This window comes from Lynx canadensis, chromosome C2, assembly GCF_007474595.2.
Source record: "Lynx canadensis isolate LIC74 chromosome C2, mLynCan4.pri.v2, whole genome shotgun sequence".
NCBI lineage: Eukaryota > Metazoa > Chordata > Mammalia > Carnivora > Felidae > Lynx > Lynx canadensis.
In genome coordinates, this window is record NC_044311.2 from 6,026,432 (window position 1) to 6,044,627 (window position 18,196).

Genomic DNA, 18,196 nt, shown 5'->3' on the forward strand with positions numbered 1-18,196 from the left:
GCTTTGTATATTTAGATGCCCCAATATTGGGTATATAGATATTTACAATAGTTATATCTTCTTATTATATTGATCCCTTTATCGTTATGTAATGCCCTTCTTTGTCTCTTGTTACAGTCTTTGTTTTATTTTTTTTATTTTTATTTATTTATTTATTTATTTATTTATTTATTTTTTTTTTTTTTTCAGTCTTTGTTTTAAGGTCTGTTTTTCCTGATATAAGTATTGCCACCCTGGCTTTTTTTTTTTTTTTTGCTTGCTTCCATTTGCACAGAATATATTTTTCCCTTCCTTAACTTTCAGTGTGTATGTGTCTTCAGATCTGAAGTGAGTCTCTTGTAGGCAGCATAGAGAGGGGTGTTTTTTTTTTGTGTTTTTTTTTTGTTTGTTTTTTTATCTAGTTGTCACCCTGTGTCTTTTGATTGGAGCATTTAGACCATTTACATTTAAAGTAATTATTGATAAGTCTGAACTTACTGACATTTTGTTAATTGTTTTCTGGTTATTTTGTAGCTCTTTTCTGTTCTTTTCTTCTCTTGCTATCTTTCCTTGTGATTGTTTTCTTTCATGTTATGCTTGGCTTTCTTTCTCTTCGTTTTTTTTGTGTATCATAAAAGATTTTTGATTTGCGGTTAACCTGAGACTCATATATAACATCCTAAGTACATAGCAGTGTATATTAAGTTGATGGTCACTTAAGTTTGAATACATTGTAAAAGAACTTCATTTTTACTCTCCCCTCCACATTTTATATATGTTACCATATTTAACATCTTTTTATTTTGTGAGTCCTTAGCTAATTTTTTAGATATAATTGATTTTACTTCTTTTGTCTTTTCAACTTCATACAAGGTTTATAAGTGATGACTCCACTACCTTTACTGTTTGCTTACTCTTACTCCTAAATTTTTTTCCTCTCATCATTTTATTTCTAACTATGGCTTTTTCTCCGCTCAAAGAAGTCCCTTTCATATTCCTTCTGAGGACTATTTGGTGGTGATGGACTCCTTTCACTTTTGTTTTTCTGGGAAGCTTTTTATCTCTCCTTCAATTCTGAGTGATAACCTTGCTGGGTAGGATAGTCTTTATTGCTCGTTTTTAACGTTCAACATTTTGAATGTGTCATGCCACTCCCTTCTGGCCTGAAAAGTTTCTGCTGAAAAATCAGCTGATAGGCTTATGGGGTTTCCTTTGTAGTGACTGGTTGCTTCTCTCTTGTTGCTTTTAAAATCCAGTCTTTATTTTTAATCTTAGACATTTGAGTCATTACATGTCATGGCGTGGACCTCCTCGGGTTCGTCTTGTTTGGAACTCTCTGTGCTTCCTGAACCTGGATGTCTCTTTCTTTCCCCAGTCTGGGATATTTTCAGCTATTATATCGTCAAGTAAATTTTCTGCCCCTTTTTCTCTTCTCTTTCTGGGCCCCCTGTAATGTGAATATTTGTTCACTAGATGTTGTCTGAGGGATCCCTTAACCTGCTCTCCTGTATCTTTTTCTTTCCTTTTTGCTGTTCAGCGTGGTTGCTCTCCATTACCCTGTCTTCCAGATTGCTAATCATTCCTCTGTATCTGCCAATCTGCTGTTGGTTCTCTCCAGTGCATTTTTCACTTCGGTTATCGTATTCTTCAATTCTGGTTTCTTTTTATATTTTCTTTCTCTGGATTGAAGTTTTCACTGAGTTTCTCCACCCTCCTCTCCAGCCTGGTGAGCATCTTTATGACCATTACTTTGAGCTTTTTGTCAGATACATTGTTTATCGCGGTTTCATTTAGTTCTTTTTCTGAGGCTCTTTTTCTTTTTTGGCACATATTCCCGCCTCACTTTGCTTGACTTTCTGTGTTTGTGTGACTTAGGTGGAACAGCTGCTTCTAAACTTGAAGGGATAATCTTGTGTATGGTTGTCCTCTGTGTAGACGGTGTGCGCCTGGCGACTGTCGAGTGCAGGAAGGCTGGCAATGCTGGCTTCATCTTTGGCCCTCCATCGTGTTCACGTTCGTCAGGTGACCGCTCTTGGGGCTACGTGTTCCAAGCCCCCTGAAGACTAATATATACACATTAGAAATGCCCACCAAGGCTGGGATGGAGGGAAGCTTGCTTCTGTTAGAGATCTGTTAGAGATAACATAGTCTTTTTCCTTCCTTCCCCCCACCTCTGCTTTCCTTTAATTTTAAAGACAGAGAGAGCAAGTGGAGGAGAGGGGCAGAGGGAGAGAGAGAGAGAGAGAGAGAGAGAGAGAGAGAGAGAATGAATATCTTCAGGCTCTATGCTCAGTGCAGAGCCCGACGTGGGGCTCAATCCCACCACCCTCAGGATTTTGACCTGAGCCAAAATCAAGAGTCGGGTGCTCAACCCACCGAGCCACCCAGGCGCCCCAGTCCTGATGCGCAGGTGGCACCATGAGACCTAGTTAAAGGCCAGCTATCAATTAGGTGTATGCAGACCCTTTGAAGCGCATGTGAACCCTTTGATCTCACTACAGTGCCCTTTTGCACACCCCTTCGCTTTATAAAATCTGTGGGCTAAGGTCCAGACATTGTGGAAAGTAGCCATGTGGCAGCTGCCTGAATCATTGGCCCCCGGATTCCCCCTGTCAGTAAGTTACCCTGGATAAAACTCTATAAATTGCGTGGGTTCACCTGCTTTGTTTTCTGGTCACAAAGCGCCTTCTCAGTTTGGAAGATATTTTACTGTCCCTTCCCCACCTTCTCACAGGCTGGCTGGTCAGAGCTGTGGCTGTCATGGGCAGGGGGTTCCGGGGTACTCCATGCTGGAACTGTCCTGGGGAGATGGCTGGAGCTGAAGTCGGTGCCGTCTGGGGTGGTCCTGGAACTCTCTGTGCAGAGGGCACCCTGGCAGGACGGCTAAAGATGAAGTGGGTACAGGCTGAGATGTCCCAGGGCGTCTGCACGGGCGTGCCCTTGGGGGCATCTGGAGCTGAAGCAGGCACGGACCAGGAGACCCTGGGTGGCCCAGGAAGGGGCACCCCTGCGAGGTGGCTGGAGCTGAGGCATGGCATGGGCTCGAGTTTCCTAGGATACTCTGCACAGGAACACCCTGGTGGGGCGGCTGGAGCTGCGGTGGGCATGGGCCAGGGGGTGCCAGGGTGCTTTGTGCCGGGGGTGACCCGGCAACTCTGGCACAGTGGTGGTGGCAGCCTGGGGTGTTCCGGGATGCTTTGCATTTGTGATGGCTGGAGTTGCAGTGAGCGCTGACCAGGGTGTCTCAGTATGCACTGTGTTGGGGCCGCGGTGGTGGGATAGCTGGGGCTCATATGTGCTAGGGGAGGTGGCAGGCCAGCTCTGGTGCCCAGACCCTGCTCTTGGCTGTGTAATTCGGCTGGAGGAGGAGTGCTAACCGCAGGGCTCGCCAGCCGGAGAGTTTCAGCAGCTCCCACTGTCCGGCAGAGTCCTAAGGCTGGATCCTTTATATTCTAGTTGCCCTGTTCAACTACTGCTTTTTTTTTTTTTTTTAACTGTGCCTTCAATATCCTCCCTCCCTGCTGCAGTTTGCGGCATTGGGGGTAGGGGTTCCCGCTGTGACTGTTCCCCATCTCTCTTGCCGTTCTCTGTGTGGTCTCTCTGTCTCCTGTCGTGGAGTAGCTGTTCAGTTGGCCCTTCTTCAGGAGGAATTTCACTGTAAATAGGTGGAGGGTTAGAGCGTCTGTGGAAGAGGTGAGTTCTGGGTCTTCCCACGTTGTGGTCTTCGACCAGAAGCCCCTCAACCTACTTTTTAAGAAGGCCCTTTATTTGTCGAAGCTGTAGTTTCATAAATCCTGGATTTGGCTGATTGTATCATTGTGGTGACACGAAACACGTTCCTTTGTTCCTATTTCTATAAACTTAGAGTTCGATGTAGACATTTGATTAGATTCACGTTCAGTTTTTTTTCTCTTCTTGGCAAGAATAATACTTTGGTGGTGCTATGTATTTCTTATTATATCCCATCCGGAGGCGTGTATCTGCTTTTCCTATTACCAGGAAAGAATGGTTTTGGGTGCTGCGAGCCTGAACCGTCATTTATGAAGTTTTTATCAACCTTTCTTGTAGTGGCTTTAGAAGCCTTAGATGATTATTACCTAGATCCATTTTTTTTAAACAAAATTAAGGGTTATAAAATGGTGATTTCTAATTCTGTTACTCCTTCTGCATTTATTGGCTGTGATTCTCTATTTAAAAAGAAACTTTCTGGGGCGCCTGGGTGGCTCAGTCGGTTGAGCATCCGACTTCAGCTTAGGTCATGATCTCACACTCCGTGAGTTCGAGCCCCGCGTCGGACTCTGTGCTGACAGCTCAGAGCCCGGAGCCTGCTTCAGATTCTGTGTCTCCCCCTCTCTCTGCCCCTCCCCTGCTCATGCTCTGCCTCTCTTTGTCTCAAAAATAAATAAAAACATTAAAAAATTTTAAAAAAATAAAATAAAAAGAAACTTTCTTTCACCTCATGCTCCTTTCCCCTCTTCCTTATGCTCTCCTTACCCGACAAGTAACTATTTTCATTAGTTTGGGTTCTTCTATTGTTTCTTTTTGGAATCATAAGCAAATATATGGATGTACTTGAACCCCCTCTCCTTCTTACTGTCCTCTGCACCTTGCTTGTTTCACTTAACAGCATATACAATGATCCCTCTGAGAGTAGTTATAGGGACTCTCCTGATTCCTTTTCCCTAGCCTCCTTCATTTTCATTCTCACCTCCACCATCCTAGGGAATCAGACGGAGACCCAGCTTAGTAGCCGCCAACTCTGTTCACCAGATGCAAAGACTGCCAGGCCTAATGTGGCAAGTTCTTTCACACACATGTGTATTGTACTTTAGAGTTTAAAGAGCAGCCCATTATTCTTTATGAGCTCTCAAGCACCCAGGGCAAAAGCGGGCAAACATGTCAGTCTTATGTGTTAAATGTTAAAGCAATTTTTTTTTTAATTCCTTAAATGTAACAGTGATATATTCTCTTTTGGACCTCTGTGTCTGGTCATCAGATTTCAAGGACAATTGCAGAAGTTGGCAAAGACTCCAAGAAAGGGGGTAAAAATAATTTCAGTTGGGGGGGGTGGATTAGGGCAGAGAAAGAGCTGCTCAGGGCCGTGTGACAGACCCTTATGCAGGACTGGAAGGTGCCATCTGTGGAAGTCTGTGGATGAGGTGGTCACAGACTGCCATGGACCAGTCCTCCCTCCTGCCTTTGCCTGGTCCTCTAGGGCTCATCCCTTTCCTATTGCTGAGTTGTCACTTCTCTGGAAAGTCACCCTGACCTTTCCCGACTGGATTAAATGTCCCGATTGCAGGCCCTTTTCCCACCATTTGCTCTTTGGTGGCACAATTTTATACTTATCTTTCCCACTAGACTGTAAGCCCAACAAGGGCAGGAATTATTTCTAGGCTTGCGTTATTTTATTTTCAGTGCTCAGCATATAGTAGTTCCTCAGTAAATATGTATGGACTAAATTACATAAATACTCAAATATGGGTCTACCTCTTGGCCTTGCCTACCCCTGATAAATCAAGAACAAATGAAAGGTGTCATATTTTACTAAAAAAAAAAAAAAAAAAAAAAAAAAAAAAAAAAAAAAAGCCAAGTGTGTGTGTGTGCAGGGGAGAGAGAAAATAACTTATAAGGGGTTTTGATAAGTTAGTGAATAACAGCCCACAAGTGGATTAGTAAGGTATTTATTCCTTTAGAACATTGCAGGGTGCCTGGGTGGCTTAGTTGGTTAAGCATCCGACCCTTGATTTCGGCTCAGGTCACGATCTCATGAGTTCGAGCCCTGCGTCAGGCTCTGTGCTGACAGTGCGGAGCCTGCTTGGGATTCTCTGTCTCCCCTTCTCTCTGCCCATCCCCGACTCATGCTGCCTCTTTCTTTCTCGCTCTCTCTCTCCCTCTTTCTCACAATTAATGAATTTAAAAAAGAAGGTTGCTAAGGATGAAAAAATGTTTATATGGGGATGTATATGTATAATAATGTTAAAAATTAAAGTACAACGTAATATGACTGTGTAAAATTGAGTACATGTGGCTGGAAAGAGCCACCCATGGTACACAAAGAATCATACATAATTAGTACATTTCAGAGAAGAATTTGTGGTTATAAGTTTTTCATAAACTTTATATTGATGAAACATCTTAAATTTTAAAAATATATGGATGAGAATTAGGTTTTTCACTGTTGCAGAAAGAAGTTACAAATAAGGAAAGGGAGTGCTAGAATCAGCTCTTGGGTGCTGGGTTGTAGTCAGAGATACAAATAATGGATTTGTGGTTTCGAAATGTGTTTATGTATTACACATACAGGTGGATACATACAAGAATGAATATAGATGTGTGTGAATGCATAAGTTAGTACACTTGCATGTATTTCCTAGTTGCAGCTACCGAGAGGAACAGAAATCGTGGCATCCTAGCAGCACTTAGCATACCTAATGTCCACATCTTGGTTTCTAAGTACCATTCTCCAATAGAAGGCACTAGGGCTCCTTGGTAAATTAGTTAATTCCAGGGCTGAGACAGGGGAAATATGTGAACCTAGAACATCTTGTGGTGCCATAAAGTGTAAGGAAGTGATGAGAGAAAGAAAAAGAGGGACAGGAAGAGGGGGCATATCAAAAGGACACAGAGCTCTCAATGGCCAAAGTTGAAACATTTCAAACAACAAAATAAATGATAATGGCATTCAGATTGTAACCCAAAGAATAAAATAAAGTCCATGAATTCATACTGAATAAGTAAACATCTGAATAAATAAATGGAGGAGAAGGGGTGACTCTTTGTTACGGAAGGATTCTAAGTTAGTTTAAAACATTTTTGTAATTTTAAAGTAATCTCCATACCCGGTGTGAGACTTAAACCCACAGCCCCGAGATCGAGAGTCGCAGGCTCCACCAACTGAGCCAGCCAAGTGGCTCAGAATAATTCTAATTAATACGTAGAAAGAATGAAAGAAATAAAAAAGTTACCATTAAATATCACACTGATAAAATCTGCAGGCAGGATATACTAATAGATGATAAAATTGGGGGTAAAGGTTTTAGCAGAAACAGATGATTGCATAGTCTCTCCCCAAATACTTTGTAGTTACAAAGGAAAAATAGTAACTGTGCCATGGCAAATCATGGCAGATAGGACTTTGACCAAATGATTAATTTTAACATCACTGCTAATACGTATCATATACCTCCAATATGACATACTGAGAAGGGCACATCACTTGTATGATATTCTTGTAAATAATGCATAACCTGAATGTAATCATGAGTAAACATCAGACCAACCCAACTGAAGACCATTCTAGAAGGACATTGTGCAGAATAACTGACCAGTGCTCTCTAAAATGCTTAAGGTCATGGACAACAAGGAAAGACTAAGGAACTGTCACAGATCCTAGGAGATTAAAAAGACATGGGAACCTAATGGAATTTCAGGTTTTGGATTTGATCCAGCAATAGAAAAAGGAAGTTAGTGGACAAATTGGAAAAGTTTACATAGATTCTTACTTTAGTTAATATATTGTAGCAAGCTTAATTTCTTAGATTCGATCATAGTTCTCTTGTTATGAAAATGTTAACATAAGGAGAAGCTGAGTGAAGACCATATGGGAATTCTCTGGATTATTTTTTACAACTCTTATAAGTCTAGTATCTCAAAACCAAGTGTTAGAAACATACATGTATTAGGCAGATTTCCAGTTATGGCCGTATTATAACTAGATAACCTGAAGAATAGGAATCTACAAGACATGAAAATTCTAGAACTGAAATTACTCAATGGAAGGGCTTACCAGCAAATTAGACACAGATGAAGATAATACTTACAGGGAGGTCAGTAGAAATGATCCAAACTAAAACACAAAGGGAAAAAAGAAGAAAAAATACAGAAAGTGGCATTTAAAAATATGGGACCTAGTAAGCAGGTCTATTGTGTAATTGGGAGGAGAGAGAGCATGAGGGCAGCAGCAGGGTTGGAAAACTTAGTGGATGACAGTGACCAAAAAGTAATGAAGACATCAAGCCATAGAGTAAAACACTAACAACCCTAAGCAGAGTAAAATAAAAGAAAATCATACCCAGGCATATTATAGTAAAATTCTGTTCTAAACCAAAGAAAAGGTGGGGGAAACCCAAACTTAAAATATCTGGAGAAAAAAGACCCACCACCTTCTAATGGAAATGTTTGAAGCTAGCAAATACTTGGAAGCTTCAAAGTGATGAAAGATAGTAACTTTCAATCTAGAATTCTAAACCCAGTGAAAATATTCTTCAAAAATTTCAACGATAAGTTGGGATGCTTGGGTGGCTCAGTCCGTTAAGCATTCAGCTGTTGGTATGGGCTCAGGTCATGATCTCGCGGTCATGAGATCAAGCCCTGTGTCAGGCTCTACGCTGAGCATTGAGCCTGCTTGGGATTCTCTCTGCAACCCCCCACTCATGCCCTCTCCTCCCTCCCTCCCTCTCTCTCTCTTAAAAATAAATAAATAAACTTAAAAAAAATGAAGATAAAATGAAATTCTCAGATGAAAACTGGTAATTCACTATCAGATAATGATAATTCCATCACCAGAAGATCTACACCAAAGGAATTTTTAATCAGAAGAAAATGACACTCATATGGAAGCAGAGAAATGCAAGAAGGAATGAAAAGCAACAACAATTACATGATATGTAAATGGACCAGGTACCCCAATTAAAAGAGAAGGACCTTCAGACTGTGAATAAGAACAAAACCAACTAAATGCTGCTTATATGAGATAACCTTAAAAGTAAGGGTACAAAAAGATTGACAATATAAGGATGGGTAAAGATACATTAAATTTTATGCACAAGAAAGGTGGTGTGGATTTACTAATATCAGAGAAGTCGAGAAACATTAATAGAAAAGAAAAAAAGGACATTTCATAGTCGACAAAGGTTGAAAAAAGTCCATCCAAGAGATACTATTTAAAATCTGTACACACGAATGGTTTAGCCTCAAAATACTAAGCAAAATTTTATAAGACTAAAAGAAAAACAGCTACAATAACAAACATGTAGGAGATTTTAACATTTTTTTCTCTCAAAAACTTAAAAAGCAGCTAGACCCAAACAGTAAAGATATAGAAGAATCGAGCAATTAACAAACTGTGTCTAATTGAGTTATATATAACACTACAGCCAGCACTTGCAAAATGTATTTTCTTTTAAGAGTGCACATGAAACATCAAAATTGTCCATGTGCTGAATCATGAAGCAATTATCAAAACATTTCAAAGGACTGGGGTGCTTGGGTGGCTCCGTCGGTTAAGCATCCAAGTCTCAATTTTGGCTCAGGTGGTGTCTTGTGGTCTGTGGGGTCAAGTCCCATGTTGGGCTCCACGCAAAGCACCGAGCCTGCTTGGGATTCTTTCTCTCTCCCTCTCTCCCTGCCCCTCCCCCACTCGAGCGTGCAACCTCCATAAATAAACAAAAATACATCTTTAATTTTTTTTTCAAAAGACTAAACGCATAGAGAGTTTGAACCTAGTGGGCTTAATATGGAAACCAACAACAAAAATATAACTAGCAACTACCCAAATATTTGGAAATTAAGCAGTTGATTACTAAACTCATGAACCAAAGAAATCATAATGGAAATGAGAAAATAGAAAATAATGATCATTTAAAAAAGTAAATGAAGTATAATTGATACACAGGGCTATATTAGTTTTAGGTGTATAGCATAGTGATTCAACAATTTTGCATGTTACTCAGTGCTCATCATGATAAGTCACCACCATCTGTCACCATACAATGTTATCACAATATCAGTATTACTGATTATATTCCCTATGCTATAGTTTTCATCTCCATGCCTTATTTACTCTATATGGATGATAATCTTTTATCATTATCTTTTTTTTTAGAGAGGGTGCAAGCAGGGGAGATGGGCAGAGGGAGAGAGAGAGAGAGGGAGAGAGAGAGAGAGAGAGGGAGAGCGCCTTAAGGCTCCACGCTGAGTCCCAATTTGGGGCTCAATTCCATGACTCTGGGATCATGATCTGAGCTGAAATCAAGAGCTGGACACTCAACCAACTTAGCCACCAGGTGCCCCGTGAATGAATATCTAAAAAAATTTTTTTAATGTTTATTTATTATTTTTGAGGGGGGAGGTAGGGGCAGAGAGAGAGACACGCACAGAATCCGAGGCTCCAGACTCTCAGCTGTCAACACAGAACCTGTTGCTGGACTCAAACTCATGAACCTCAGGGTCATGACCTGAGCCAAAGTTGGACACTCAACTGACTGAGTACCCAGGCACCCCATGAATGATCATTTTAAAATGGTACATCAAAGCTTGTAGGATGCAGCTAAAGCCAAGCTTAGAAGAAAATGTACAGACTTATATTTACATGTTAGAAGAGAAATAGTCTGAAAATCCACTATGTGGGTATCTCCCAAAATTAGAATAGCAAATTAAACCCAAAGAAATGAGAAAGAAATAATAAAAAAAAAGAACGAATTTATATTATGGTTTTTTTTTTTTTTGAGAGAGAGACAGAGACAGAGACAGAGACAGAGACAGAAAAAGCACAAGTGGGGAAGGGGTAAAGAGAGATAAAGACAGAGAATCCCAAGCAGGCTCTGCACTGCCAGCACAGAGCCCAGTGTGGGGCTCAAATTCACAAAACCATGAGATCATGACTGGACTGAAACCGAGAGTCCAATACTTAACCAACTGAGCCACCTACCTAAACAAGAACAAATTTAAGTGAAATAGAAAGCAAATATGCAGTAGGATCAACAAAGCCAAAAGTTAGTTCTTTGAAACGATTTTTTTAAATTTTATTTAAGTCCAAGTTAGATAACATGTAGCATATAATGGTTTCAGGAGTAGAATTTAGTGATTCATCACTTACCTATGACACCCAGTGCTCATCCCAACTAGTGCCCTCCTTAATGCCCATCCCCAACCCAACACCCCTCCAGCAATCCTCCATTTGTTTTCTCTATTTAAGAGTCTCTTAGGATTTGCCTCCCTCTCTGTTCTTATTTTTCCTTCCCTTCCCCTATGTTCATCTGTTTTGTTTCTTAAATTTCACATATGAGTGAAGTCGTATGATGTTTTTCTTTCTCTGACTGACTTATTTTGCTTAGCATAATACATTCTGGTTCCATCCACTTTGTTGCCAATGGCAAGATTTCATTCTTTTTGATCACCGAGTAGTATTCCATTGTATATATGTATCAACCACATCTTGTTTATCCATTCATCAGTTGATGGACACTTGGGCTCTTTCCATAGTTCTTTGAAAAGATTAATAAAATTAATAAATTCCCAGCAGAGCTGATCAAAAAGGAAAGAAAGTACAAAGTCACCAATATCAAGGAAAAGAAGATATTATAGATCCTACAGACGTTAGAAAAATAAGAGCTTTATGAACAATTTTATATCTAGACATTTGAAAATGTAGATGAAATAGAGACATTTGCAGGAAAATACAATATACAAAACAGATCAGGAGAAAATAAGCCACCCAAAAAATCTTATGACACTGAATCTGTAATTTAAAACCTCACAATTTCTAACAAGCTCTAAAATTGTGGTGGTCGCACAACTCTCTGAAAATACTAAACACCACTGTATTATACCCTTTCAGTTGGTGAGTTGTGGCATGGAGATTATATCTCAGTAAAGTTGTCTAAAACAACAACAAACCTACGAATAAAAGTTCAGGCCCTGATGGCTTCACCTGTGAATTCTCTCTAACCTATGAGGAAGAAATGCAACAACCTTTTATAAACAATACAGAGAATAGAAAAAAAGGGAAGACAGCCTAACTTGTGTTATGAGAAAAGCATAATCTTGGATACCAAAATCTGAAAAGGATTATTATAAGAAAAGCTAAACTTTGTCATGAACAGAACTGCAGAGTTTCCCAAGAAAACATTAGCAAACGGAATTCAGCTTTATATGAAAATGATAAGCATTACAGGGGTGCCTGGGTGGCTCAGTTGGTTAGGTATCTGACCCTTGGTTTCAGCTCAGGTCATGATCTCACAGTTAGTGAGTTCAAGCCCTGCATCGGGCTCTGCGCTGGCAGTGCAGGGCCTGCTTGGGATTCTCTCTCTGCCTCTCTCTCTGCCCCTCCCCTGCTTGGGTGCACAGGCAGGGGTGCATGCGCGCTCTCTCAAAATAAATAAACTTAAAAAAAATTATAACCAGCGTGGTTTGATCTAGCAGTGCAAAGTTAGTTTAACATCTGAAAAGCAATAAGTAGAATTCCCCATTTAACAGTAAGGGAGAGAACTCACATAGCTATCTTTCAATAGACGCAGACAACATTTAATATCTAGTCATAATTTAAAAAACTCTAAGCAAACTGAAAATCAAATAAAACTTTCATAATTTGACAGAAGGTATTTACAAAAATAAAACTGTTATTATTCACAGATGACATGATTGTGTACCCAGAAAATCCAAATCCACAGATAACCTATTGTATTTAATCAGTGAATTTATTAAAAGTCTCTAGATATAAAGTCAATGTATAAAACCAATTTTATTCCTATGTACCAGAGCAAGCTATTATAAAGCGAATTTAAAATATGATAGTTTGTAGTGCATTTAAATAAATCAAATTTAAATGAATATGTACAAGACTTTGACAGAAAACTAAACAATATAATTGAGAGAAATTAAAGGAGACCCAAATAGATGAATAGATATATAGCCAGTAGTATGTTGGAGCCAGGTCATAGTAGCTCAGAAGAATGTACCATGCACATCTCTCCCCAACTCCATGTTCAGTGATGGTATCTTGAAATCGACCACAGAGGAAGTATTTACACCATGAAAGCCAGCAAATACTATCAAATCATGGCTCTCCACCATCTCCAAGAACCTGTCATTAAACATTTACGAGCACAATACTGAATATACTATATTCATGGATTGGAAGACTCATTAGTAGACAGACGTTTTCAAAGGATAATTCAGAGGAATTTGTTATCTGCATGCCCATTTGAGGAATAGTAGTCAGTATGCTGTTGTCAGTGAACAAAGGCAAAAACAAATTTGTAACTGAGAGGAGAGAGAAAAAAACTTGAGTCTGGGAACAGTGAATCTTCCAGTGTTTGCTGTTAGTATCTCTGTTTTAGGCCAGGTCTGCACCATTGCCCTCAACTCTTCCAAAACTTCTCAACTCCTCCCATTTTGGTCAAAAGTTCCTAAAGGACAGGAGTTAACCAGAAGGGTTTTAGTCTCTGATGCAGAATCATTTTGGGATGTCAGTTTGATATTGGCAGAATAGCAACATTTAAACACCTGAATATCCCACAGTGGAGGAGAGTAAAATACATCAGGGCAATTATAAATATTATAAGAAGCACTTGGAACCTATTTTGTACCCAGTGTTTTGGCCAGCATAGGTCTGATCAAGAGAATACACCTTAAAGGTCTGTTTGGTCAGTTTTAGTGAAGTAGTTGGGTTTTCCCCACTTGACCAATTGATGATTTTATCTTTTTCAAAACATGTATCCTAGTAGTACCATAAAAATGTAGCTATTGCATAGAGTTCATTTCCTTGGCCAGTATTCAAGGGCGCATCTATTTAGAATCATTCTGGATAACGAAGTTGTGTTAGCCTAGAATGAGTTTGTTTAAAGTTTATGTAATTATACTAGGTTTGTCCAGTGGGAGCCTTACAAGTGGTCTTCTGTGTTCTTTCACTTTCTTTTTTAGCACTTCCTTACATTCTGGCATTACAAGATGCTCCAGGCTCATCTTAAACTCACTTTGTCCCAGTTCTTGAATCAGTTTCTAAGAAGCCCTGTTCTTTTATGTGGAGAACACAGAAACTTGGTATTTAGGAATCAGGGTCCAAGCATTAGATCTGCTGTTTCCTGCTGGGGTGTCATTGGTTCTGGGTCCTTTCAATGGACAGAGCTGGAGAAAAAGAGTAATTGCGTGGATTCAACCATATATATGCATATGTATGTATACACATGTCTATGCATTTGTCCATACACAGCTGTATACATATTTAAAATCATGCCAGCATGATCTTGATTCCAAAACCAGACAAAGACCCCACTAAAAAAGGAGGACTACAGACCAATTTCTCTAATGACTGTGGCTGCAAAAATCCTCAACAAGATACTAGCCAACCAGATCTAAAAATACATTAAAAGAATTATTCATCACGATCAAGTGGGATTTATTCCTGGAATGCAGGGCTGGTTCAATATCCACAAGGCAATCAATGTGATTCATCACATCAATAAAATAAAGGACGAGAACCATATGATCCTCTCAATAGATGCAGAGAAAGCATTTGACAAAATACAGCATCCTTTCTTGATAAAAAACCCTCAAGACAGTAAGGATAGAAGGATCATACTTCAAGATCTTAAAAGCCATGTATGAAAGACCCACCGCTAATCTCATCCTCGATGGGGAAAAACTGAGAACTTCACCCTGAGGTCAGGAACATGACAGGGATGTCCATTCTTGCCACTGTCATTCAACATAGTACTGGAAGTCCTAACCTCAGCAATCAGGCAACACAAAGGAATAAAAGGCATCCAAATGGGCAAGGAGGAAGTCAAACTTTCACTCTTCACAGATAACATGATACTCTATATGGAAAACCCAAAAGATTCCATCAAAAAACTGCTAGAACTGATTCATGAATTCAGCAAAATCGTAGGGTATAAAATCAATGTACAGAAGTTGGTTACATTTGTATACACCAATAATGAAGCAGCAGAAAGAGAAATCAAGGAATCGGTCCCATTTACAATTGCACCAAAAACCATAAAATACCTAGGAATAAACCTAACCAAAGAGGTGAAAAATCTATACACTGAAAAATATAGAAAACTTATGAAATAAATTGAATAAGGCACACACAAAAAATGGAAAAACATTCCATGCTCATGGATTAGAAGAACAAATATTGTTAAAATGTCATTACTACCCAAAGCAATCTACATATTCAGTGCAATCCCTATCAAAAAAACACCAGCATTCTTCACAGAGCTAGAACAAACTAAATTGATTGCTTCAATCCCAAAGCAATTCTGAAAAAGGAAACCAAGCACAGAGAACTCCCATTAGATTCAACAAAAACTGACTGTCAACATAAATTCACAAAATATTCAGGCAAGGAGAGAATCATGAAATAGAAAGGGAAAATAAGTCCTTAGTCTACAAGGAAAGACAGATCAGGTTTGCAGCAGACCTTTCCACAGGAACTTGGCAGGCCAGAAAGGAGTGGCAGGATATATTCAATGTGCTGAATCAGAAAAATATGCAGCCAAGAATTCTTTATCCAGCAAGGTCGTCATTCAAAATAGAAGGAGAGATAAAAATTTTCCAGACAAACAAAAATTAAAGGAGTTTGTGACCACTAAACCAGCCCTGCAAGAAATTTTAAGGGGGACTCTCTGAAGGGAGAGAAGATGAAAAAACAAAACAAGTAAATAAAGACCAAAAGCAACAAAGACTGAAAAAGAAAACCAAAGCTGGAGGCATCACAATCCCGCACTTCGAGCTGTATTACAAAGCTGTACTCATCAAGACAGTATGGTACTGGCACAAAAACAGACACTCAGATCAATGGAACAGAATAGAGAACCCGGAAATGGACCCACAAACGTATGGCCAACTAATCTCTGACAAAGCAGGAAAGAACATTCAATGGAATAAAGACAGTCTCTTCAGCAAATGGTGTTGGGAAAACCGGACAGCAACATGCGGAAGAATGAACCTGGACCCCTTTCTTACACCATACACAAAATAAACTCAACATGGATGAAAGACCTAAACGTAAGACAGGAAGCCATCAAAATCCTCCAGAAGAAAGCAGACAAAAACCTCTTTGGCCTCGACTGCAGCAACTTCTTACTCAACAACATCTCAGGAGGCAAGGGAAACAAAAGCAAAAGTGAACTATTGGGACATCATCAAGATGAAAAGCTGCACAGCAAAGGATACAGTCAGCAAAACTAAAAAGCAACCTACGGAATGGGAGAAGTTATTTGCAAATGACATATCAGATAAAGGGTTAGTATCCAAAATCTATAAAGAACTTATCAAACTCAACACCCAAAAAACAAATAATCCAGTGAAGAAATGGGCAAAAGACATGAACAGACACTTCTCCAGAGAAGACATTTAGATGGCCAACTGATGCATGAAAAAATGCTCAACATCACTCATGATCAGGGAAGTACAAATCAAAACCACAATGAGATACCACCTCACACCAGTCAGAATGGTTAAAATTAACAACTCAGGCAGTGAGAGATGTTGGCGAGAATGCAGAGAAAGAGGAACTCTTTTGCACTGCTGGTGGGAATGCAAACTGGTGCAGCCACTCTGGAAAATAGTATGTAGGTTCCTCAAAAAATTAAAAATGGAACTACCCTACAACCCAGCAATTGCACTACTAGCTATTTATTTAAAGGATACAGGAGTGCTGTTTTGAAGGGACAGGTGCACCCCAATGTTTATAGCAGCGCTATAAACAAAGTATGGAAAGAGCCCAAATGTCCATCGATGGATGAATGGCTAAAGAAGATGTGGTGTATACACACACACACACACACACACACACACACACAATGGAGTATTACTCGGCAATCGAAAAGAATGAAATCTTGCCACTTGCCACAACGTGAATGAAACTAGTGTGTATTATGCTAAGTGAAATAAGTCCATCAGAGAAAGACAGATATCATATAACTTCACTCATATATGGAATTTAAGATACAAAACAGATGAACATAAAGGAAGGGAAGCAAAAATAATATAAAAACAGGGAGGGAGACGAAACATAAGAGACTCTCAAATATAGAGAAAAACAGTGTGCTGGAGGGGTTGTGGGAGGGGGATGGGCTAAATGGGTGATGGGCATTAAGGAGGACACTTGTTGGGATGAGCACTGGGTGTTATATGTAGGTGATGAATCACTAAATTCTATTCCTGAAATCATTATTACACTATATGTTAACTAACTTTGATGTAAATTTTAAAAAATATTTAAAAGATAAAAATAATAAAATCATGACTTTGTACCGATGCTTCCAGTTACCGTCTAATTCCACATTGCCTCTTCCCATTCTGTGCTTATGGCTCCCTTCCCCCACAGTCATCTGATGAATCTTGGAATCAAATTCTACTCTTGGAAGCCTCTGCATCTAGTGGCTTTTTAGCGAGGCTCAGGGTCAAGTCTCCACAGTAAGTGGATGTCTGTACAGTTGCAGGATTCTAAGCATTTACACAGGGGAAGGCATATATCTCAGATGTATTATGTTCTGGAGCTTAAGAATAAAAGTGGTTCAGGGTACTTGATAGAAAAAAAAAGTACTTGAAATGGTCCTTTCTGGCACGGTTTTAAGGGCAACTTTCATTTTATCTTAATATATTCAGTATTCCAGTTAGTATAACCATGTAACAAATCGCCCCAAGACTTAGTGGTGTAAACAGACGTTTGCTTGCTTATCAGATAGGATATCGTAAGGACAGTTTATTTCTACTGTGATGTCTGGAGTCCTAACCAGAAGACTGGAGGCTAGAAGTTTCTGAAGGGCCGTTCACCCACGTGTCTGCTGGTTGATGCTGGCCTTCAGCTTAGATCTCACTTCCTCCCCTTGTGGCTTCTCCACATCAGCTAGTTCCTTCCGTCTCCTCCCCTCCCCTTTCCTCCTAGCACAGTGGCTGGTTTCCCCAGAGCAAGCCTCCCCAAAAGAGAAATACGGTTTGCCACAGTCTGTTACATAAATTGAATTATATCTAGTGATATCTCTTAGACCTTTCAAGTTTTATTTATTTATATTGAGAGATAGCAAGAGTGGGGGAGGGGCAGAGAGAGCGGGAAAGAGAAAGAATCCCAAGCAGGGTCTGCACTGCCAGGATATAACCCAGAGGGGGGCTCGAACTCACGAACAGTGAGATCATGTCCTGAGCCAAAATCAGGAGTCAGACGCTTAACCAGCTGAGCCACCACCCAGGGACCACAGTGATATCTCTCAGAAATGCGCCTTGCATTTGTTAGGTATATGACTATGTCCATATGTCGTTTACCCAACTAAACCACAAAGTTTAAAGATAAAAACATTTTCAAAATTGTAAAGTTTTTTTTTTTTTTACAAGTGTATGTTCCACGCACCCTTCGTGAGGAAACCGTTAGGGAGCATGCTGTCCTACCAGGGAGTAAACCAAGGAAGAGGAGGGCTGGTGTGTGAAAAAC

The 18,196-nt window shown here is 39.8% G+C and overlaps 1 protein-coding gene across 2 annotated transcripts in view; it reads left to right on the forward strand.

Moving 5' to 3' along the window:
• The window catches only part of DLEC1 (DLEC1 cilia and flagella associated protein), a 90,430-nt gene that overhangs the window by 28,801 nt on the left and 43,433 nt on the right, over positions 1–18,196 (forward strand). The window lies entirely within an intron of this gene.